Source organism: Ictidomys tridecemlineatus, chromosome 5 (assembly GCF_052094955.1).
Source record: "Ictidomys tridecemlineatus isolate mIctTri1 chromosome 5, mIctTri1.hap1, whole genome shotgun sequence".
NCBI lineage: Eukaryota > Metazoa > Chordata > Mammalia > Rodentia > Sciuridae > Ictidomys > Ictidomys tridecemlineatus.
This window is the reverse complement of record NC_135481.1, coordinates 31,027,635-31,051,963: the sequence shown is the minus strand read 5'-3', so window position 1 is coordinate 31,051,963 and position 24,329 is coordinate 31,027,635. Positions and strand designations below refer to the sequence as shown.

The following is a 24,329-nucleotide window of genomic DNA, read 5'->3' as shown; positions in this document are numbered from 1 at the left end:
GTTCTACAACTTTTTATTTACCTAACCAGAATCCTCTTATCAGTGACATCTTCCTATGTTAGTACATACGGATCTGAACACTCTTCTTAGTGGCTGCACAGTATTATAGAGTGTGGCAGGTCAAGCAATGGTCCCCCAAAGACGTCTAGATCCCAATTCACAGAATCTATGTTACCTTACATATCAAAGGGGAGTTTGAAGGTGTGATTAAATTAAGGACCTCAAGATAAGATTAACCTGTATTATACAGGTGGGTTCAAAGCATCACAAGGGTCCTTTTAAGAGGGAGAGAGGAGGAGCAAAAAGAATCAAGAGAAGCAGGTGTACAATGAGAGCCAGAGGATCAAGTCAGAGAGAATGAAAGAGATGAAGAGTAGGGGAGAGAGATTTAAAATTCTGCACTGCTGGCCTTGACAATGGAGGGAGGGGTCACGTAGCAAGAAATGCAGGCCATCTTTTTAAGACAGAAAAGGCAAGAAAAGGGATTCTCCCCTAAAGCCTCCAGAGGAATATAGCCCTCCTGGAATCTTAATTTTAGCTCTTTGGGCCTCCAGAACTGTAAAATAAAAACTCTTCTGTTTTAAGATACAAAGTTTGTGCTAATTTGTTACAGCAAATAGGAAAATATACTGTAAGAATAGGAAATATAGAAGTATATTATTTACTTGATCCCATTTTAATTTCTTAATTTTTTTAATGTTTCAATACCATACATGAGTTAGAACTTTTCTAAAAATTATTCAGACAAGTAGGATTGCAGATTTTTTAAAAAATCACATTTTAATCATAATAGACACTGCCAAATTATCTACTAAAAGACTGTACCAACTCAAGAATAACTGATTCTCCTCAAAATTATTCAGACAAGTAGGATTGCAGATTTTTTTAAAAATCACATTTTAATCATAATAGACACTGCCAAATTATCTACTAAAAGACTGTACCAACTCAAGAATAACTGATTCTCCTCAAGGTCCCTATCTCCTGAAGCCAGAACCTTAATCCATCTGACTCAGTCAAGGCCCAGTCTCCTATGAAACCACACTCACAAAAAACTTAAGAAACTTTCTTCCAGGATAACTCTCTTTAGGTAATGTAACTTAAGAAAATTCCACTGCCACATGAGGAAGACAAGACTTTCTCTCATCACGTTCAAAGCCCTTGTTTTAAAAGGATTTTTTTTTTTTTTGTCCCTGAGAATGTGGAGGAAATGCCCATTCTGGGCTCCTATGGCATTTTTTTCATCCACTTCATTTATTTTTGAAAATGCTTTTACTAGTGCGCCACACTTACACATAATAGTTGGTTCATTTTAACATAATCATACTTTTTAACAATTCAGAAATGAACACCTGCACAAAATCATGTGTGTTCTATAGAGCAAACATTCCTGCTCAGGGAACCTTCTCTCTGTAGTGCCTAGTTACTCTGCCAAAACATGGGCCCTCATTTGACACACTGACTCACCAATAATTAAATAATGATAATGTCTAACATTTATACATATATAAATATATAACATTCATGTATTATACACATATCCAGTCTTAAGAATTTGATACACATTAACTAATTCAATCTTAAACATTATAAAGTAGCAATCATTATCATCATCATTATTTTACAGACGTGGAAACAGGCACAGAAGGTCATACTGCCCAAGTTTTTCCTGCTTAGTGGGAATTTGAACTGAGACAGTTGGTTCCAGAATCCATGCTCTATATTCATAATCACTCTGACAGAGGCCACAGTATTAAGTCCTAGTGACCACAGGTCAGATATCCCCTTTGAATTCATGCACAACAAATGTAGTAACCACTCTCTACCTACATAACTTCATTACATACAAAACAGAGGGTTACAATTTGGCACCAAATTATACTCTGATTTTCAGTGGTCATCAAATGGTTGTACCTATCTGAACTATAAAATACTTGGAGGCAAGAATGGTAGCTTACTTGTCTTTCAACTGGGTTCCTTTTTTTCCCCTTTAAATATTGGCATTTCTCAATGTTCTATTTTCAGCACCCTCCTCCTTTCTTTCTCAGTTACATTCTCTACGTTAATGGATATTATCTACTTTCTATTTCATGATTACCTATCAGCTTCCAAGTTTCCAACTCTACAGAGGTACTCCACCTATAAATTCCAAGGCATCTCCAAATTCAATTGTCTAAGGACTGACTTATTTCTGGCTCAGAACCTTGATGTCGCCCTCGACTTTTTCTTCACCTCTCCAATAATTCATTAAGATCTATAACTTTTGGGCTGGAGATGTGGCTCAAGAGGTATCGCGCTCGCCTGTCATGCATGCGGCACCGGGTTCGATCCTCAGCACCACATACAAACAAAGATGTTGTATCCGCCGAAAACTAAAAAATAAATAAAATAACTTTAAAAAGAAAAAAGATCTATGACTTTTATCTCCCAACTCTCTCTCAATTCCTGTTACCTCTTTTCACTGATATACAGTGGACCCTCAGTAAATACCTGCTAGCTGGCTTTTCTTTTCTGTCACAATTATATCCATACCTCCATCCTTTCTCTCTTACAGAGCTTATAAACTAGTGTCTAAGCCTCACTTCTTGTTCTTCTCTCTTCTCCACTTTGCCACCAATATTTTAAATATTGTTAAAGAGAAACCAATTTCTTCCTCAATTAACTCATATACAAACTCTTCAGCCTTAGGAACAAGGCCTTACACATTGGGCGCCTGTTGCCATCACCCCATGTACATTACTCACCATCTCTACCATTGAACTCCATACCTCAGACAATGTATTGGACTGGGCTCTTTTTAGGGGGATGTGAGGGACAAGACTGGACACTGAACACAGGGGTACTCTATCACTGACTTATATCTCCAGACCCTTTTTGAGACAGAGTTCTAATTTAATAATAATTAAAAAACATGTACCTGATGAATTATCCCCAAAATTGGCCTTAAACTTGGAACCACTACCCCTCAGCTTCCTGAACAGCTGGGATTACAGGCACACACCATTGATTGGACAAGGCTCTTTTTCTCACCTTTGGGTCATTATACAAGCATTTTCACTGCTAAGAACAATATTCTCATCCTCAAGTCCCCTCATTCCTACTTGTCTTTCAGAGTTAAATTCTTATCTCTTCAGAGAAGCCTTCCTCAATCCCCTTAAATAACTCAAATTAAGAACACATAGTCCTTCGTATATATTCTTCCTGTGTCCTCTCTATCACTTCTTCTATCACATCACAGTAAATTTACTGTTTACTTGATTAAAACTTGTCATTGTGCCTGGACTATGGTACCTGTCAAATGCCCAATAAATTTCTCATTCATGAAACGAACAATATTTGATACACAGTAGACACTCCAAAAATATTTGGGACAACCAATGAATTCCTAACATTTAAGGCTTTGTTTTTTTAATATTTTTTAGTTGCTGATGGACCTTTATTTTTTATGTATTTATATGTGGTGCTGAGGATCAAACAGAGTACCTCAACACATGCTAGACAAGTGCTCTACCACTGAGCCACAATCTCAGTCCCAACATTTAAGTTTTTAAATGTAAACTAAGCTGACAGTTTGACAAACTCTAGGAAATAACATAATAGAAAGCTTAACGAATTCCTAAATTAGCCTTGTAACTATAAATTCCTTGTCATTGATCAAGTTAGAACTTGCCTGAAAATTCTTTTTTTATTGGCAGCAACTTAAATTGACAATTTAACCCCCCAAAAAATCTGAGGTCAACTTTGTTTTTTGAAACAAAAGGGAAAAATATGAACATAATAAATCTAGATATTACCAATGATTCATTTGGACCCTCAGTCAATTTTGGACCTGCCAAGTCAGTATGATAGAGAAAAATCTAGCCAAGAAGCCAGAACTTATCTAATAATCATCAACAGGACTTTGAAACAAGATCATCTCAGGGCCACCATCAATGATAGTAAATTAAATCAGTAACAAACTGTGTTGAAAGACTTCTACTGAGTATATTCTAGAACTGAGCTATACAATATAATTAGCCACTAATCCTATGAGGATACAGTACACTGAAATGTGGCTAGTTCATATTGAGATGTGCTATAGGTACAACACACACCAGATTTTGATGACTTAGTACCAAAAATAGGTCATTAACGACTCCGACTACTTGTTTAAAACAAGTAGTGTTTACATATATGGGGTTAAATAATATATACCATTCAAATTAACTTTGTTTTTGAGATTTTTTTAAATGTAGCTATGAGATAAATTTAAATATATGGTTCACATTACATTTCTTTTGGACCAAGATATTCTAGAACCATTAGTCAAAACTTCTTAAAGGCATCAACTTTAGAATTTACAACTTTTTTTTTTTTTAACTTTGGTACCATACCCAGATCTACAACATTTTAAAATAAGAAATAAGGGCATTCTTTTAGAAAAATTCTATCTGTTGAATTATCCCTTTCATAATGGATAGGCTTTACCTCTAAAAATTATAGGAGGTTATGGCCTTTGTAAGATTTCAAAAAATCATATAAAGACAAAGGGACCCAGTTGGGCACAGTGCCACAAGCATGTAATCCCAGTGACTTGGAAAGCTGAGGCAGGAGGATGGCATGTTCAAAGCCAGTATCAGAAATTTAGGGAGACCCCATTTCAAAAGAAAAAATAAAAAGGGTTGAATATGTAGTTCAATGCCCCTAAATTCAATCCCCAGTTCCAAAGAAAAAAGACAGACCCTCACACATTTTATTAAATTCTTATCTTTGCAATCCACTGTGCTTTATCGCATTAAATCACTCATTTGTTTTTTAATCACACATATTTATCTCAAGAAGAGACCAAATGAGGTTTGAGTGTACCAAGAGGATGAAGATAAGGATAGACTTCTACTGGAATGAGTCAGTACATGACTCTGGATTATTACAGAAGTATAACTTACCTGCTTGTTATAAAGTGAAGCAAATCAACTCTTGGCTGTTATAAGCCACAAGAGTGAACCATCAATATCCTGCCCAACTTACCTGCTTGTTATAAAGTGAAGCAAATCAACTCTTGGCTGTTATAAGCCACAAGAGTGAACCATCAATATCCTGCCCAACAAAAAGAAAACAAACATTTTGATTCTCTCTCCCCAAGATTTCTCATATTCATCTCCTTCTCCCTACTGTCTCTAGTCTTACATAGTCTCATACCTTAAACATCACAATGGCCTCTTAGCTGACCTAACTCTACTTTCTTCACCCTGCTGCCAGGCAATTCTCCTGAAATTACAATTTCATTCAAACATATCTGTGTGAACCTCTAATACAGAACCTGCCCTCAAATAATTCACAAGTAGGGAAGACATACATCTCAAGCTTCTCTTATCCAAAATTCCCACTGGTACAACCATTATGAAGAATAATATATCAACATCTGGTATAGCTAAAGATGTGAGTATTGTTTGACCTAGGGATTCCTAGGAAGGGTAGCTAGGAAGCTGTTACCCTATCTTGTGTATTTTTGAACATACATCATTTGTAAAAAGAAAAACAGAAACTACAAATAAGTGCCCAATGACAGAAATAAAAATTGAAATTTTTATTAAAAAATTTTCAAATACAGAAGTGTATGTATATGCATATATATAACATATACACACCTATAAGCCCATCATCCACATTCTAAATTTAAAGCTGGCCATCTTGCTTTATCCTACTTCTTAAATTAAAAAAAAAATGTTCTTTACTGCTAACATCCACTGCATTTTGCTGCCTTATCTAAATATTAATTTTATTCTATAGCAATTTCCTTCTCTCTCATCTACCCTACCCATCTTTCTTTCTCCCCCATGAAAATGATTTGATGAATAGCCAGTTCATCTGAATCTCATTTCTGATTTTTTCCTATTGCCTCCTCAAAATAGCATTTAATCTCTTTATTTTCTTTTTCTTCCTTTTTATTTTGTGGTGTTGGATATTAAATCCAAGGCCTCATACATGCCTGTCCTTTGCTCTATCAATGAGCTACACCTGGAGGCCTACTTCCTTTCTCCATCTCCAGTATTTCTTATAAACTAAAAGTAATAAAAGCCTGATGAAATTCAGATTAAATTTTGGGACAAAAATGTTTCATAATTGTTGATGTATACTTGATATTGAATTTTAGGAAGCATAAAACTTTTGGTTCATTGTTAATGATACCAAGATTAATTACTAGGTAAATGATGGACTGATCCCTCAGAGCATTTTACCTAGAGACCAACTAGCAATCTGTAACGTCACACTGTTGCACCATGTGAATATCCCATTCCCAGTCAACCTTTGTTTTTTTTCTTCTTTTAATCAGTTTTAACACCCACTAATGATCCTGGCCCATGTCAATTATTTCACAACATGTTGTATAAAATTGTGACTTTCTAATTCCATAATTCCTTTTACATTTATTATTTGGCTTTCCTAATTGACTACAGTACAGTTCCTAGTGAAAAGCAGTTAAATTTATAATACCTTTTAATTGTCAATTTTCAGATTCAGGAAAAGATATGATAGTCACCTTCAGTGTTCTGTTTTATTAAATATTCACTTTCCCAATAAATTACTCCTATTCTTTTTGATGTTCAGATTGTCCCAGTTTTGTCCAATAGCCTCTTCAATTTGGCTTTTGCATCTTTCAAAGCTTTCTTATTTCTGGCACAAAATGTTCCAGGTTCACTATGTATGTATGTTCCCTGCACCAGACCTGGAATGAGCTCTGGACTCAATTTTAAGTAGAAGTATTTAACGACCAAAATCAAAGTATTAAAAGTACTTCTGTCTACCAAGGTGACACTGCTTCTAGATCCTTTTAGTGCATGAAGAAAAATATGTATGCATAGGTAGAATTTAAAAATACATATTTAAATCGTGAGTTCATGTTGACATTCACAACTCAAGTCAATCATTACAAGGTCTTTTTGCTTAGTTTACTTTTATATTTGTATCTCAATTGATTCCTAACACATTAAATAAAGACTTAACTTGCTTTATTCTATGATATATATCAAATGATATTAAATTAAAACACCAATATTAAAACTAGCAATAAAATTTAAAATTTTTTTGTCTGTCTTTTTGTCCTGAGCATATATACCATTTACTGTGGGAACTCAAAAGTTTCTTAAAATTGTTTTTCCGGACCTGGGGTTGTGGCTCAGTGGCAGAGCGCTTGCCTAGCACATGTGAGGCACTGGGTTCAGTTCTCAGCACTGCATATAAATAAATAAAATAAAGATCCATTGACAACTAAAAAAAAAAAAAAATGTGTTTTTCCCACCAGGTGCAGTGGAGAAGCTTGTAATCCTAGCTATTCAGGAGGCTGAATAGTTTGCAAGTTCAAGGTCAACCTGGACAACTTAGTGTGGCCCTGTTCCAAAACAAAAATACGCCACGGGTTCAATATACAATACTGAAAAAGTAGAAAAAAAAAAGTTCTCCATGTATTTAAATAATTATTTTGTATTCTATATGTAGATTCGTTTACTCAACAGTGTTTTTGATCTTAGGGATTTTTTCTTACAGTACTAGAGATTGAACTCAGAAACACTTATCACTGAGTTATACCCCCAACCCTTTTTCTTTATTATTTTAAAACAGAGTCTTGTGAAGTTGCTGAGACTGGCTCCAACATGCTGTTCTCCTTAACCTCAGCCTACTGAGTTGCACAACTTATAGAAACTCACTACCTCACCCAGCTAATCTCAGGGATTTGGGGGCAGAGGGGGGGATGTCTAATTCACTGCAAGTTTTGAAAGTGTAAAAATATTTAACATACTTCAAAAGTTAAAATTGAAAAAGGTATACTCAGAATCTTACCTTAATTCTTGTTTCCTTCATGCCATTCCCACCCACCCTTCACCATAGGGTAACAATTTTATTTATTTGTCTTTTTGATTTTTCTGTTTACAATATAGACAAATTAGTATTTATATACACACTTACTCTCCATCCTCCACTTCTTTTTAATATGCCCAAAAATGCATACTAAACACTGTTCTGCACCTCATCTTTTTTTATTTTTACCTTTTAATATTTCTACTAGAAATATAAGATTGTCTTTTTTTTAATTCATTAGACATTTCTCCTGTTTAATGAAATCAATTTTCATTTTCCAAATATATATTACCTTCTTTACTTTTCATTTACACTTTACATTTTTCCTTCCTATAATGTAGAATCACTCTGCCCTTTTTTTTTTTTTAAGGGGCAGAGTACTAGGGATTGAACTCAGGGGTACTTTACCACTGAGCCACATCCCTAACCCTTTTTATTTTATTTATTTATTTATTTGTTTATTTATTTATTTATTTTTGAGACAGGGTTTCACTAAATTGCTAAGGGTCTTGCACTTGCGCTTCCAAGTCATGGGATTACAGTGTGCATCACCATGCTCATCTAGTATCGCTGTCATTCTGCTTTAGACATATCCTTTAGAAATGCACTGTCCAAACTGGGCACTGTGGTGTAGGCCTGTAATCCCAGAAATCTGGGAGGCTGAGGCAGAAGAATTTCAAGTTTGAGGCCAGTCTCAGCAACTTAGCCAGACCCTCAGTAACTTAGCAAGACTCTCAAAATTAAAAAAGGACTCGGGTACTGGGGATGTGGCTCAGTGATAGAGTGCTTGCCTACCATTCATGAGGTCCTGAGTTCAATCCCGAGCAACACACACACACACACAACAAAAAAGTTTAAAAAAAGAAAGAAAGAAGGAAATTAAAGGCATGGTGGCACATGCATGTAATCCTAGAGGCTCAGGAAGCTAAGACAGGAGGATCGCAAGTTTCAAAGCCAACCTTGGCAACAGAAGCACTAAGCAATTCAGTGAGACCCTGTCTCTAAATAAAATACAAAATAGAGCTGGGGATGTGGCTCAGTGGTTGAGTGCCTCTAAGTTCAATACCTAGTACCAAAAAAAAAAAAAAAAGACTGGGACTACAGATCAGTGAAAAGCCTCCCTAATACCACAAAAAAAAAAAAAAAAAAAAGACACACTGTCCAATCTGTGCATGTGTGCATTTTTTTTTGACTATTTAAAATAACCAAAACAAAAAATTCAGACCATCAGCCACACTAGCCACTTTCAAGTGCTCAAGAGCCTATGTGTCTGAGGCAGGAAGATCACAAGTTAAAGGACATCTCTGTGGTTGAAAACAAAAACAAATAAGCAATGCCTTATGTGGCTTATGACAATATTGGACAACACCGAGATCAAAAACATTTCCATCATCATAAAAATTTCTATAGAACAATGCTGCTTAAATCATCTTTCATGGATGAGATGTTGACAGTTTTGGGTCTGGAAATATATTGGTGGTAAACCATATCTTTGTGTGCACCTGTGACTGTGTGTGTGTGTGTGTGTGTGTGTGTGTGCGCGTGCGCGCGCGCGCGCGCACACACTCAAGCATGCAGGAGCACGCTAGGGATTAACCCAGGACTCACTCATGCTACTTTTAAGCTTTTTCCATTACTGGTTTTCTGTCATTTTTCTTATCATGTGTGTAGGTGTGCATTTATTTTTATCCTGAGTAGGATTCATTGGGATTCTTAAATATTGTTATCTTTCACTGGGGCTGAGAAACACCCTACAACATCTCTTCAAATGCTCTATATCCCCTCACCCTCATTCTTGAAGTCCCAATTAAGACTTTCTTGATATATCTTACAATCTTTTGCATTTACATCTTTTTGCCTTTGAGGATAATTTCATCTGCTCAATATTCTAGTTTGATACTTCTGTTGTTTTCAATCTACTGTAGATTGTATCATGAAGTTTTTGATTCTGCTTCTAATTTTTTTCTTTTTTTGAGTTTCCTGTTCCCTGTCTTAAAGCCTGACACTAGATACAGCCAAATACCTCATGGGGGCAAAATTATACTTGATTAAAAACAACTGAACTGCATGCTTCTTGAATTAAAGTAAATTACCTTTGATCCTCCTGCTTCAGCGTCCCAAGCCACTGGGATTACAGGTGCACGCCATTGCACTCAGCTTCAAGTGAATTTCTACATATGTTCCATTACTATCCTTTCACTCAACTGTTCATATCAAAAATATAAATGCAGTAAGAGTCCATCCAACCCCTAATTCTAGCCCAGCCCAATCCATCATTTCTCAACTTATGTTTCCTAAAGTTCCAGAGGATTTCAGTACTGAGAAAGGCAGGGGGTAAAGGAGTAAACACAAACTGGAGATAAAAGAATAGGATGAGTTTCAGTCCCCTTTTACTCACTTTGATCCCTACGTACAACTACTAGAAATTTGTTGTTTTGCTGCAGTGCCAGGGATCAAACCCAGGGCCTTGTACTTGAGTGCTGTGCCACTGAAGTTATGCTACACCCCAAGCTATTTGTAACTCTTTTTTTTTTTTTAAACAGTAGGGTCTCACTATATTGCCCAGGCTGGTCTCAAACTCATGAGTTCAAGTGATTTTCCTGTCTTAGCCTCCCAGGTAACTAGGACTACACACTAACACACCCTACTGTTCCTAAAGCATTTTATAAAGTAAACCACTATCAGCAAAACATCTTCTCTTCAGATATAAAGAGGCTAAAATTTCCATCATCCCACATTTAAATCCTTAATAACATAACCTCAGGAGAAAACTATCAAATTTATTTGCAAGTCCTGATATGTTTGTGCTTTATCTGTGCTTCCTTTTTAAAGTTTTTATTTATTTTTACTCAAAAAAAAAATCAGGTAAAAGTAACATATATGTTATAGCCTCAAAAATCAAATTCTAAACTATAACTTAGACAAAAGTCTTGAAATTTCAAATTCTATAGCAGGAAATTCTTGTAGGCAGCACCCAGCACATTGGGGCTCCTTTTCTCCATTGTATTAAACCTCTTTGTCTTATATACAGTTATTCTCAAATTTTTCTACATAATATTTGTGTACTCTACTAAAAACATCCCTAAACTTCAGTTTTAAATATTACAGTACAATTTCATCTCCCCCAAACTAAAGATTCCTTATTCTAAGCTATTTTTGTTTCTTGAGTTTCAGATACCAAAAGATACCATTAAATTGGAACTGTGCTAAGCTAGGGTTGTGGCTCAGCAGAACACTTGCCTAGCATGTGTGGGGCACTGGGTTTGATCCTCAGCACCACATAAAAATAAATAAATACAATAAAGGTATTGTGTCCCACTATAACAACAAAAATTTTAAAAAATTGGAACTATACTAATGAATTAAGCTCCTACTTCCGTATACTGTATATCAGAGATACATCTTCTTTTTCCTTTTCCTTTTCTACTTTTACATTTGTTTCTTTAATAACATTCTACCTGTGCATACCAGTGTGTCTGACTGTAAAATTATAAAATTATTGATATCCATGGAACTTAGAATATAAATATTGATAATTCTAAGGATAAGAATATTTATTAACAAATATTTGACATTCATGTTTAAGATAAGTTCATGAGTTTCATATCTATAGCACATAAATTATGCCAACACACGTTAAACTAAAAAGTAATAAAGATTTCCCCAGATAAGGTGACACATGCCTATAATTCCAGCTACTCACAAGGCTGAGGCAAGAGGAATGGCAAGTTCAAGGTCAGCCTGGACAACTTAGCAAAACCTTGGCTCAAAATAAAAAATAAAAAGGGTTCGGAATGTAAGTCAGTGGCAGAGCACCCCTGAGTTCAATCCCCAATATCTATCTCCCTCCCTCCCTCCCTCCCTCTCTCTCTCTCTCTTATACACACACACACACACACACACACACACACAATTTGTCAATTAGCATGTCCAAATATTCCTCCCAGTCTGTTTTAAATTTGTGCACTGTAATAGTCTAAAAATGTGATTTAGTCAAATTTATCCATGTCTTCCAAAAATGTAGGTATAATTACATAATCCAATCACATATAGAAAACAGTAAGATTTATAATATATATTTAACTTGAAGTGAAAAATAATTTAGCCACTCACCATTCTAGTTTTAGAATGAAATATGAATCTCCATTTCCTCAATAGATCTCAGTTCACAAATGCTTCTTCTCATTGCAATGATGAGAATTTAATGTTAATTTTTCCCCCAGTACAACACAGCCCCATAAATGCAGGCCAACTCCTAGGGCACAGTGATCACTAGAGGAAAACCTGGCTGTTTTAGATTTATTGAGAGATGGTATCTCTATTTCCCATGTGACAACTTCCTAGAATTAATTCTGACTATACATTTTTTTCACCTAAAATGCATAATCATTAAATAAATGGTAACTCCAATGCATCTCAGACCTTTTAAGATCTGGCCTGTGCCTCACTACAGCCTCATCAACTCATTATTTCCCCTTTGGGTTTATAATATAACAATACAGAGTTATCTGTAAGTACCCAAATGTGCTATTTGATCTCATGATACTGCTCCTTTATGTGTTGTTCTGCCTAAGAAATCTCCCTCTTACAATTTACCTAATCAGCCATTAATATCCTGCCTTCAAAACTCAATTCAGACATTACCTTCTCCAACAAGCTCTCCTTGAGCTCAGCAGAATTAATCACTTCTTTATTCTCTCACTGTGTCCTAAACATACTTCCATTATTATATGGATTCTACCACATAATAAATGATTTGTTTACAAGCTCTCCTCTCCCATAGCCTCAGGAAGTCAAGGAAGGTTTAACTTATATGTATATGTATTTTAGTAGCTAGCTAGCAGTTTCTAGCATAACAATCATTTAATAAACAAATCCACTTTAATTCCACACTTGTACAACACTATAAACCTATGTTGCCAAAGTAAACAAAGCACTATAATTAAATACTATACAAAAACTGAAGTCACGATTTTAAAAAAAAATTGTAGTTGTAAATGGACAGAATACCCTTATTGTGTTTATTTTTATGTGATGCTAAGGATTGAACCCAATGCCTCACACATGCTAGGTAAGCACTCTGGCACTGAGTTACAGCCCCAGTCCTAAAGTCACGATTTTTAACTGAAATATTTCATAAGATGAAAGAATGGGTTGACAATCTGAATAAATTATGAGCAAATAAACTGAAAAGCATTTCTCAAAAGAAGATACACAACTAGCCAACAAGTATATGAAAAAATGCCCAGCATCACTAATCATCAAGGAAATGCAAATCAAATCACGATGAGTTATCATTTAGAATGGCTGTTATCAGAAAGACAAAAAAAAATAACAAATGCTGCTGAGGATGAGGAAAGTGAACTCTCATAACTATTAGTGGCAGTAGAAATTAACACAGCCATTATAGAAAAAAGTAAGTTAGTTCCTAAAAGAAAAAGAAAAAAAAATGCCATGATCTAGAAATCCCACTATTGGGTGTGTGTGTATATATATATATATATATATACACACACACACACACACAAAGGAAAAAAAGTCATTTTGTCAAAGACATAACTGCATTCACATATTTATTGCACTACTCAAAATAACCAAGACATGAAGTCAACCTAGATGTTGGGTGTGGTGGCACATGCCTATAATCCCAGTAGCTCCAGAGACTGAGGCATGAGGATCACAAATTCAAGGCCAGCCTCTGCAATTTAGTGAGGGCCTAAGCAACTTAGTGAGACCCTGTCTCAAAATTAAAAATATACAGGGCTGAGGATGTAGCTCAGTGGTTAAGTGCCCCTGGGTTCAGTCCCCAGTGCCCACCACCAAAATGTGAGTATATCTATATATGAATATTATTTAATAAAACAGGAATAAAATTCTGTCATTTGCAGCTATATGGACAACTGGAGGACATTATATTAGGTGAAAAATTCAGGCACAGAAAGACAAATAAAACAGTTCTTGTTAACTTCCATTGAAATCTCAAAAAGTAGAAAATAAAATACTATTTAGCAGAGGCTAGAAAGGATGGGGAAAAGAAAGGAATAAGGAGATGATAGTTAGAGGGTTCAGAGGTACAGCCAGACAGGAGGGTATTAACTTCTAATGTTTTAATAATAGGGTAACTATGGTTCACAACAATTAATGGGATATTTCAAAATAGTGACCAGAGAGGATTTTGGATGTTCTCATCACAAAGAAAGGATGTATACCTGAGGTGATACTATATATATATATATATATATATATATATATATAGTAATTACCCTGAACAATAATAATCACACACTGTATACAAACATTGAAATGCCACACTGTACTCTGCAAATATGTATAATCACTACATATGAATCTTAAAAACATATTATTAATAATGAAAAAAATATGTAGTAAAAATGGGAGTTCATAACCCACTTGAATCTATTGTATGAAATATGATATGTCAAGAACTTTGTAATGTTTTGAACAACCAATTAAAAATAAATAAATAAATTTACATGGAACACTGTTGAAAAAAAAAAGAAAAAAATGTAAATTTTATAACAAAAGCAGTCTATAGTTCAGGGGTTTTTTGTTTGTTTGATATTTGTACATGCCATAAATCAGGATTGTTTAGATCCATAGGTCATAACCTACAATTACCACACTAAGAAATCCTTTTAGTGGGTTAAGATCAACATTTTAAAAAATATGAATATGTATCAAATGTAATTATCATCCATACATATGGAAAAAAATTGAAAACTACTTATATAGTTGCTACCTAAGTTTAAAGGTTTAAATTAACAAGATGAAGTAGTCAAAAGACAAAATCTAAGTAGGGCGTGGTGTTATATGCCTGTAATCCCAGTGGCTTGGGAAGCTGTGGCAGGAGGATCAAGTTCAAAGTGAGCCTAGGCAACTTAGCAAAACCCTGTCTCAAAATAAAAATTAAAAAGGGCGGGGGATATGGCCTAATGGTTAGTCAACCCTGGGTTCAATCCCCTCACCAAAAAGAAAACATTGGAGATACTCAGAAGACTGAGACTGGAGGATTGAGAATTCTAGCCTAAACAACACAGCAAGACTCCATCTAAAATAAAAGACGCTGGGGATGTGGCTCAAGCGGTAGCGCGCCTGGCATGTGTGCGGCCCGGGTTCGATCCTCAGCACCACATACAAACAAAGATGTTGTATCCGCCGAGAACTAAAAAAAAATAAATATTAAAAAAAAAATTCTCTCTATCTCTCTCTCTCCTCTCTCACTCTCTTTAAAAAATAAATAAATAAATAAATAAATAAATAAATAAAATAAAATAAAAAACAACATTTGAAGCATTATCTGGCTCCCCACTACCTCTCTTAGCTTACCTATCATTCCCCACAAGCATGCTCTAGCCATTTAAAGTTTAGCAAATCTAACGAGTCAAACAAACATTCCCTCTACTTAGGGTCTTGCACATATTCCCTCTACTTAGAAAATTCTACTTAAATAATTACATGCCATGCTCAAGGGTTTCAGTCCAGTGAGGACTTCAGGACTTTCCCTAACTATACAAAGTAGCAGCCACATCCCATTCCACTATTCCCTTATCTAGATTTATTCCTTTTCATAGTACTCATTACCACCTAATATCATAGACCTGTTTACTGTGTCTCTCCTCACAAATCTCGGCTCCAAAACTTTTGTCTTGTTTTGTTCATTACCATAATGCAGAGATTAGAAAAGTGCCTGGCACAGGGCAAACATTCTTGAACAAGCTTTGACAGGCCAGGGAAAGAACTCAAGGAGTTGTGCGTGAGCATGGTATACCACTGAGGAAACACCAGCTTAATAATGTTTAGAAGTAAGGGGAAAAAAAAAACTAAAGAGGCAGAATATAATATGAAAAGGTTTGAAAGTCAGAAAGTAGAATTTGGACTTTATCCTGAAGTCTACTGGGAGTCATTCAAAGTTTTGAGCAAATGTTGATCCATTTAAACATTTATTTTGCCCAAGTTCAATTCACTTTACTTGGCACAATGGAGAGTACAAAGATCAACAGCACAATATTCTCTACTTGAGCTTTCAATTTAGTAGCAATGGGTTAAAAAAAAAGTTTCAAGAAAATTATTCTGGTAGCCATAAGAAAGAATAGATTAAAAGAAGGAGAAGCTAAAGTTAGAAAACTATGCTGAATGATGGATTTAAGAAATAAAGGAAAATATGCATCAGAGACAACTTCAAGATGATAAGGAGGAAACCAGTCAAACAAACATTCCCTCTACTTAGGTTCTTGTACACGTAAGGGGGTCTACCTGGGAGCAGGTAGAAGGCTGGGTAATAATAAATCTAGAACTGATGGAAGTTCCTTGAGCCTTCCAGTAGAAACATCCAGTAAACCACTAGAGCTACAAACCTGGAGAGTACACACTTGAGTCATCAACATATAAAACATCTATCTGATAGAAGACATATAGAGGAGGAGAGGACCAAGAATTTATGGGTACGATGACACGACAAACTTAAATTTGTAGTCAGAGAAAACCAGAATGGTATACTAATATGAAAGGCAAAGAAAAAAGTTGGCAGCCTTTGTAAAAATCAACTTAACACGCATATATTGGCTAAATAAAATAAGGACAAAGCCAACATTGTTAACAAGAACAATGTCTTCTGAAGCAATAGTCTGAATAAAATATTCCAAAATTGCAGTTAAGTAGTAAAAGAGCTGGGAGCAGCAACTGGAACTCAATCCTTAAACTTCTGAAATGAAGAAAAGAAATAAGGCAGACAGGAGGAAACAAGTGCAGTAAAGAAGTACAGCAGTTCATTACAGTTTACTTTTTCCGAAAAAAATCTGTACATTTTTTTTTTAAGAGAGAGTGAGAGAGGAGAGAGAGAGAGAGAGAGAATTTTTAATGTTTTATTGTTTAGTTCTCGGCGGACACAACATCTTTGTTGGTATGTGGTGCTGAGGATCGAACCCGGGCCGCACGCATGTCAGGCGAGCGCGCTACCGCTTGAGCCACATCCCCAGCCCCAAAATCTGTACATTTTAAGGTAAAGAGGAAAATCCAATAAAGATAATGATCAACGTAACCAAAGAATAAAAGTCAAATATGGCAGCAAGATTCCTGGGAAAAAAACAAAAGCAAAGATTCCTCTTTTATTTAGTTGACAAAATATGATACAATTGAGATTCATTATGGTGACAATGAAAAAAAAAATGTGCAAGTATATACCCTACAGTTTTTCCAATAAGTAGAAGTCAACAGCATCTTCTAAGAGAATAAGAAGAAATATGAAACATCAGAAAAATGTGAAATTAATATAACAATTAGCATGAATTAGTAAGGGCCCATTTGGAACTATTCAACATAAACTTATACTGGCCAAGGAATCATAATTATTCAACTTCCTCCATTCATATGCTGTGAATTATGAGGGGAAAACAGAGGAAATCAAAGATGGAAAGATTTGACAACAGAAGCCCAATAAATATCTAACACACACATGAATAAACTAAGTATCTTAGCCCATTTGAGCTACATAAACAAAATACCATAAACTGGGTGGCTTACAAAGAACAGAAGTTTATTTCTCACTGTTCTAGAGGCTGGAAAGTCCAAAAATCAAGGCATCAGCAGATTCATTCTATTAAGGGCCAGCTTCTAGACAGCAGTCTCTTTGATGTAATCTCACATGGTAGAAGGGGCAAACTGGCTCTCTGGAGTCTCTTAAAAAGGCACTAATCTCATTCTTTGAGGGCTCTACCTTCATGACTTAATCACCTTCCAAAATCATCATCTTGGAGACTCACAGTTCAACATATGAACTTCTAGGAAACACAAGCATTCATACCATAACACTATAGGAAATAAATTAAGGGTTCTTGTAAATGGACAGAAATAAAGAAAAACAATAAGAGTAATCAATCACATAGGCAAAGGTCTAAGAACTCACATAAGCCATTTAAGATATAAAGGAAATTTTTTAAATCATTCACTTACATACCATAGTATTTAAATGTGCTTTCTGTTTGGGTACATGGTAAGTGCTATAGACACAATGGAGTCAAAAAGGACTTCACATTCAATAATTTTATCATGAGAAGAACTGAACTAATTCCAAAGTCCAGTATTAAAACTAATTTTGTGTCCTCGAGTAAATAACCACCTCAGTCTCCACATGTACAGAATAGGAATGTATTAGAAACAAGTATCATGGTGGCCTTCCTCCCACTATTCTTTATATAATCACTACTTTAGTAAACCACTGTAGTATAAAGTATTTTATCCCTCAAATGTAATGAGACAGAAACAAGCTGTTACAGGAACTCTCAAGACTTTTTTTAGAAAAAAATTGTACTTTATGTAACAGAATCATAGTATCCATGGGTATAGCATATTTTTAAAAACAGAATCACACAATTGGTGGGTTTAACATTTTTTAAAGCAAAGGAGATACAAGTGGACATTTCCCATTATTTCTATTTTTTTAACTATGTACTATAAAACTATATAATGTCATAAAAGATGTTTTAATACTAAAATAAAATGGGACTCAAAATTAAGTAAATAGTTTGGTTTTCTTATTGGCAATTCCAAAACTTAAAAAAAAAAAAAAAAAAGTTCTGAAACCAAAAATAATTTATTTGGTAGTAAAACCTTTTCTGAACTGACATGAAGCTATCTCTAATCTATCCCATTTAGCCTAATGTTCATATATTTTACTGCAGAAAATGTTAACAGAAAATAGTAACACGTTTGAAGAAGGATATTTGCACTGGACTACTTTGGAAGACTGCATAACATTATATATCCAAAAAATTGCTTATATCCAAAAAATTCTTAATTTCAAACTATTAGGTTCCCAACGTTTTGAACAGTGGATTTTGGTCATAAAATAAAAATCACTAACATTTACTGAGGTATTAACTATGTGCCAGGCATTGTTCTAATCACTATATGTGTACTAACTCATTTAATTCTCACCACCACCATAAGATAGGTATTACGATAATCCCCATTTTATAAAGAAGAAAACTGGCAGAGAGAGATTAATAAATTGCCTAAAATCACATAGCTAGAGAATGACTAACTGGAATGAATAAAACATTTAAAATATACACCTAAGATGAAGAAAACACAAAATAGTTAATTACAGTAAGGTGGTATAAGTCAGTGATATATTCTCTGTTCAATTAACATATTACTTCAAGAATGGGAAGAAATTAAACTGAAAAAAATTCAAAATATTACATGCACTTACAAAATCACATTTATGTATAAATCCTGAGTCATCCTGCATAAAGTGAAGAGTACGAAGTTTAAATTCCTTAGCTTATGCAAATATCTTTAATTCTGAATTTAAAAGTAACATTAACATCTTTTTAATATACAATAATTCATATTCATTGCAGAAGTTGAAAAATTTGAATAAGCAAAGAAAATAATCACCCATAAAACTACACTTAGAAATAGCCACTCCATAGTTGGGATGGTGGTGCATTCCTATAAACCCAGCTACTCAGGAGGCTGAGGCAGGAGGATTCCAAGTTCAAGGCCAGCTGCAGCAACTTAGCAAGGTCCTGTCTCAAAATAAAAAGGGCTGGGAATGCAACTCAGTAGTAAAACACCCCTGGGTTCAGACCTCAGTACCAAAGAAGACAAATAAATAAAAGAAATAATCACTCAACAATTCTGCATGTAATCTTACAGATGTCAATAAATATTTTTAAAAAAAAAACAAAATGGAATACTATTTTTAAATCTACTTTTCTCGCTTACAGTTTCTCATGTCTTTACGTTCTTCTAACATCATCACTTTAATGGTGGATTGGTAGTATCCCCATGTAGAGATGTGGCCTAACCATCACTGTGAAATACCTAGATTGCTTACAATTTTACAGCATAGTGAACAGGAGTACTGGCTCGGTATTGACAATGGCAGGACTAAAGTCCGGTTCTACTAGCTACTAATTCAGCTATGTCATTTCTCTATACTTCAGTATTGTCTTCTGAAAAATGGAGACAGTAGTACCCAGTTCAAATGTTTACTGTGAAAGTTAAATGTGTTAATATATTGTCTTTCTTGTTATTTTTGTTTGGTGCTGGGAATGGAAGCTAAGACCTCATACATAATATGCTAAGCACAGACCAACTTGTGATTCTACCACTGAGTTACAACCTCAGCTAATAGATATATATATAGATACTATATACAATAATATATATAATAATTATATATAATAATAATAGAGTATATTATATATATATATATACTTAGTTGTAGATGGACATAATACCTTTATTTATTTTATGTGGTGCTAAGGATTGAATCCAGTGCCTCAAATATGCTGGGTAAGCTCTCTACCACTAAGCTACAACCCCTTTGTATGTGGCATGTTATTTTAAGTAGAACATTCACCCCTTCTCAAAGTTTATATTAGAATTACCTGGAGACCTATAAAATAGAGGACCAAGCTTAAGAAGTGCAGGACCTGGGCCCTTATTATTATTGTCCCCCCAAATTCCCAAGGTGGTAGACATCCAGGTACAAGAATCACTGAACTGCAGAACCAGAGGATCTAGCCCCCCATAGGCTCATAATATCAACAGAGCTACAACTGATATGCTTTGCATACATATTTATTACATCAATACAGATTACTTTAACTGGGAGTGTCTGTCCATGTCAGAAGTATGTTCATTTTTAAGACTTTTGAGTCTGCCAAAGCAGAGTGGCTTAAAGTCTTTTATCAAATAATCCTGTCACTTAATACTCAACTTATCAAGATGAAAACTCTGATCCAATTAAGCTCAACTGCCTCACTTAGTTTTTGCTCTTTCTTTCTCCATGTGCCTGCAAACATAGATATAGTTCATAAAATCTCAAAGTTTATAGAAAACTTGAGGATGCCTTGCCCAACTCCTTCAGCACATCAACTCCTATACACTAGAATCCCCAACTGGACACTAACAGTAAATAAAGACAGCCTACCAAACAAAACAACTCATTTTATTTTTAGACCTTAAAAAGGAAATTTCTCTTAAAAGATAGTTGAAATCTGACTCTAACTTCTACCCATTGATCCTGGTTCTTTCTAGACAGATCAAACCTGATCCTTCAGCGCGACAGACTACCAAATACTTCAAGATGGTTGTCATTTCTTAAAGGAGCTTCTCTCAAACATCCTTTGTTTTCTACATGTCCTTATTCCCATTCCTCCCAGGATGAAAATCCTCTGGCTCTACTCTACAGTTAGTAATTCTTGTACCTGGGTGTCTACCACCTTGGGAATTCGTGAGGAAAAAATAATAATAGGGGCCCAGGTCCTACACTTCTTAAGCTTGGGCCTCTTTTTTAAAGGTTTCCAAGTAATTCTAATATAAACTTTGAGAAGGGGTGCAAGGTTCTACTTAAAATAACATGCCACATACAAAGGTGGCAGTATCCTACTTGCAACACAACCAGTATAAAGTACAGTGGGTTAACACTTCCTATAAGCTGTTCTGTCAATCTAAAATTTCTTCACTTTTTTTAAAAATTAAACAATAGCGTTGATTCACACTAAACACACAGTTAAAATTGTGAAGTCTTTCTCACGTTGTCTATTTGTGCAAGAGAACTTGGGGCCCTAACTACAGCCTTTACAATTATTCCTATTAAAAAATAAAGCCAGATGTGGTGGCACATGCCTGTATTCCCAACCACTCCAAGGGTGAAGCAGGGGACCACAAGTTCAAGGTCAGCCTCAGCAATATAGCCAAGATCCTGTCTCAAAAATACATTTTTTAAAAAGGAGGGAAGGCGGGGGCAGAGGTAGCTCGGTAGTAGACCACTTGAGTCATGCACAAACAAGGTCATGGGTCTCAAGTACTATAAAAATGGTAAGCGAAGTAGAGTTGAATTTTAAATATCTGTATCTATATCCCTACATATGGATTTATCTTTAGAGGAGAAATCAATTCAAATTTAAGTCTCTACACTTATGGATATACTCTGCCCAAATAAAGGAGCAACGGCTGAACTGACAGCTAATTGCACCAAAACATTTCTGTACAGAGCAATGTAGTGTTTGTAGTATGAGAAAACACTAATTAAACACTAATTTCATCTAGCTCTGGATTTACTTTTTAGAGAGTATGGTAGAACTTTTCAGTAAAGTTAACTAAAACACTAATTATCATCATCCCAAAGTAGACATATTTGTGGTACAGAAATATGACTAAGTGCAAAAGTGTGAACCAAAGGAATGATTTTTGTTAGAAAACTAAATTACTGGGGCTGGGTTGTAGTGGTAGAGCAGTTTGCCTATAACGTGACAGGCACTGGGTTCGATCCTTAGCACCACATAAAAATAAAACAAAATAAAAGTATTAAAAAAAAAAGAAAAACAAGATCCCAACCCACTCTAAATAATATACATTAAAAAAGGTGGGGGGCTTGTATTAAAAAAAAAAACTAAATTATCCTTAGTAAGGTAATTATAATTTACAACTTATTATATATTATAAAGACTTCAATAATAAAGAGTTCAAAGGTTCCCAAAACAATAACTGTTTAAGCAGATGGAAATGCTCATTACTTTGATCATTACGTTGTATACATGTATCCAATTATCACACTGTACTCTCTAAATACTTCCTAAATACGTACATTAAAGAAAAAAAAAACTAATTTGTCTTGAGTCCAAGACCTTGTTTGGGTTTGGTTTTGTTTGCTTGTTTGTTTTGCAGTGCTGGGGACAGAAACCAGGGTCTCAAGCTTGCCAGGGAAGTATTCTATCAGGGAGCTACATCCCCACCAGCTGGGTTTGTTTTTCAATGTTTGCAAAGTGAGAGGAAAAAGAAGGAGCACAACAGTGAGTTCATCCATACTTGGTACAGGGCCTCATGTACCCTCAAAACTGAATGTGATTTGAAATTTAATACAAAAAGCCAAGGAAGGTTATGGGCACCAGTAATCCCAGAGTCTCAGGAGGCTAAGGCAGGAGAATCACAAGTTCAATGCCAGCCTCAGCAACTTAATAGAGCCCCAAGGAAAACAAGACCCCAAGCCAGTCAAAATAAAATACTTTTAAAAGGGTGGGGTGTTGGGGATGTGGCTCAGTAGTTAAGCACCCTGGGTTCAATCCCCAGTGCAGAAAAAAAATTTTTTTCATATGAAATTTCTGAATTCCTAATAACATGTTTGCTTTACCTGTTTACAAGATACTGGGGGGGGGGTCTATTCTGTAGGAGATGTAGCCTACTATAAAGACTTTTATTTTTAATATTGGAGGAAAAAAAAACTAAAATCAAGTAAAATTAACCAAGATTCAACCTACTTTCATAGGAACAGCAAACTATTAAAAATACACCTGACATTTTTTAACAATTACATGAAGAACCACCAGATGCTTCCTGTTGATGGAACAGTACAGACTGACAGATTCAGAGTAGAGTTCACAGAAACAACTGGAAACAAATTTAGTTTCCTTTCCAAACCATTAAAACAAAATGTGATCTTAAAGTTTTACACACTGCACTATAACTGTCCAGACAGGAAAGTTTCTAAAGATTCAGACAGAAAACTCTAGATGTGATATAGATACATTACACACACAGATTGAACGAAGGTTTTACTCTTAAATCTGGAGCTCCCACAGTGCTTTGAAAGTATCCTATACTCAGATTACAATTACACACTGATTTTCACAAGTACATCTAATGTGGAATTCATGTTTTATTTATGTACATAACTAAAGAAACATATTGGAATTAAAGACAAAGTTTAATCACTCAGAATGAATCTTCAGTGATGATGTGGGGTTGGTAAGGAGAATGAGACTGACATTATTACACTATGTACATGTATGATTCCACTACTGGTGTGCACCATGTACAACCAGAGGAATGAGAAGACGTATTCCACTTGTGTTCAATGTGTCAAAATGCATTCTATTATCATGTATAACTAATTAGGACAAATTAAAAAACAAGAAGGGAGACCAATAGAATAGAAAGAAGGGGATCAGGGATAGGGAGGGGGAAAGAGGAGATACTGGGGAATGAAATTGATCAAATTACACTGTTTCACTGTGTACGTAGGAAGAGAAAAAAAATGAATCTCCAGGAGCATATGCAGGTTACATAATCTTTAACTATTATGTTGTTTATGCACCAAAAGCCCAATTGATTTTTTCTGGGACTGGAGAATGAACCCAGGTCCTGGAGCATACTAGGTAAACCCCCTACCCATGACTATAAAGCCCCACCCCTAAATCTCAACTTCTTAAAAAGTTAGACCCCAAGAAAAAAGTACAAGAATCATCCTTATTTTTAAAATATGCATTGGATAGTATCCTTATATGACTTACACAGTGAAAACAGACAGGAATAACACACTTCTGTGTTAAAAAAGGAGGGAGACAGAAGTGGAGTTTTCCAGATGTTACATGGTACGTTACCACAACCAGCAGTGTTCCATTAATCAAGCATTAAAAAGATTTGCAGAAATACAAAACAATGTCACGCTTGCCTAATATGTC

The 24,329-nt window shown here is 35.1% G+C and overlaps 1 protein-coding gene across 11 annotated transcripts in view; it reads right to left on the bottom strand.

Moving 5' to 3' along the window:
* The window catches only part of Gabpb1 (GA binding protein transcription factor subunit beta 1), a 61,689-nt gene that overhangs the window by 35,768 nt on the left and 1,592 nt on the right, over nt 1-24,329 (bottom strand). The gene's annotated exons all lie outside the window — the stretch shown is intronic.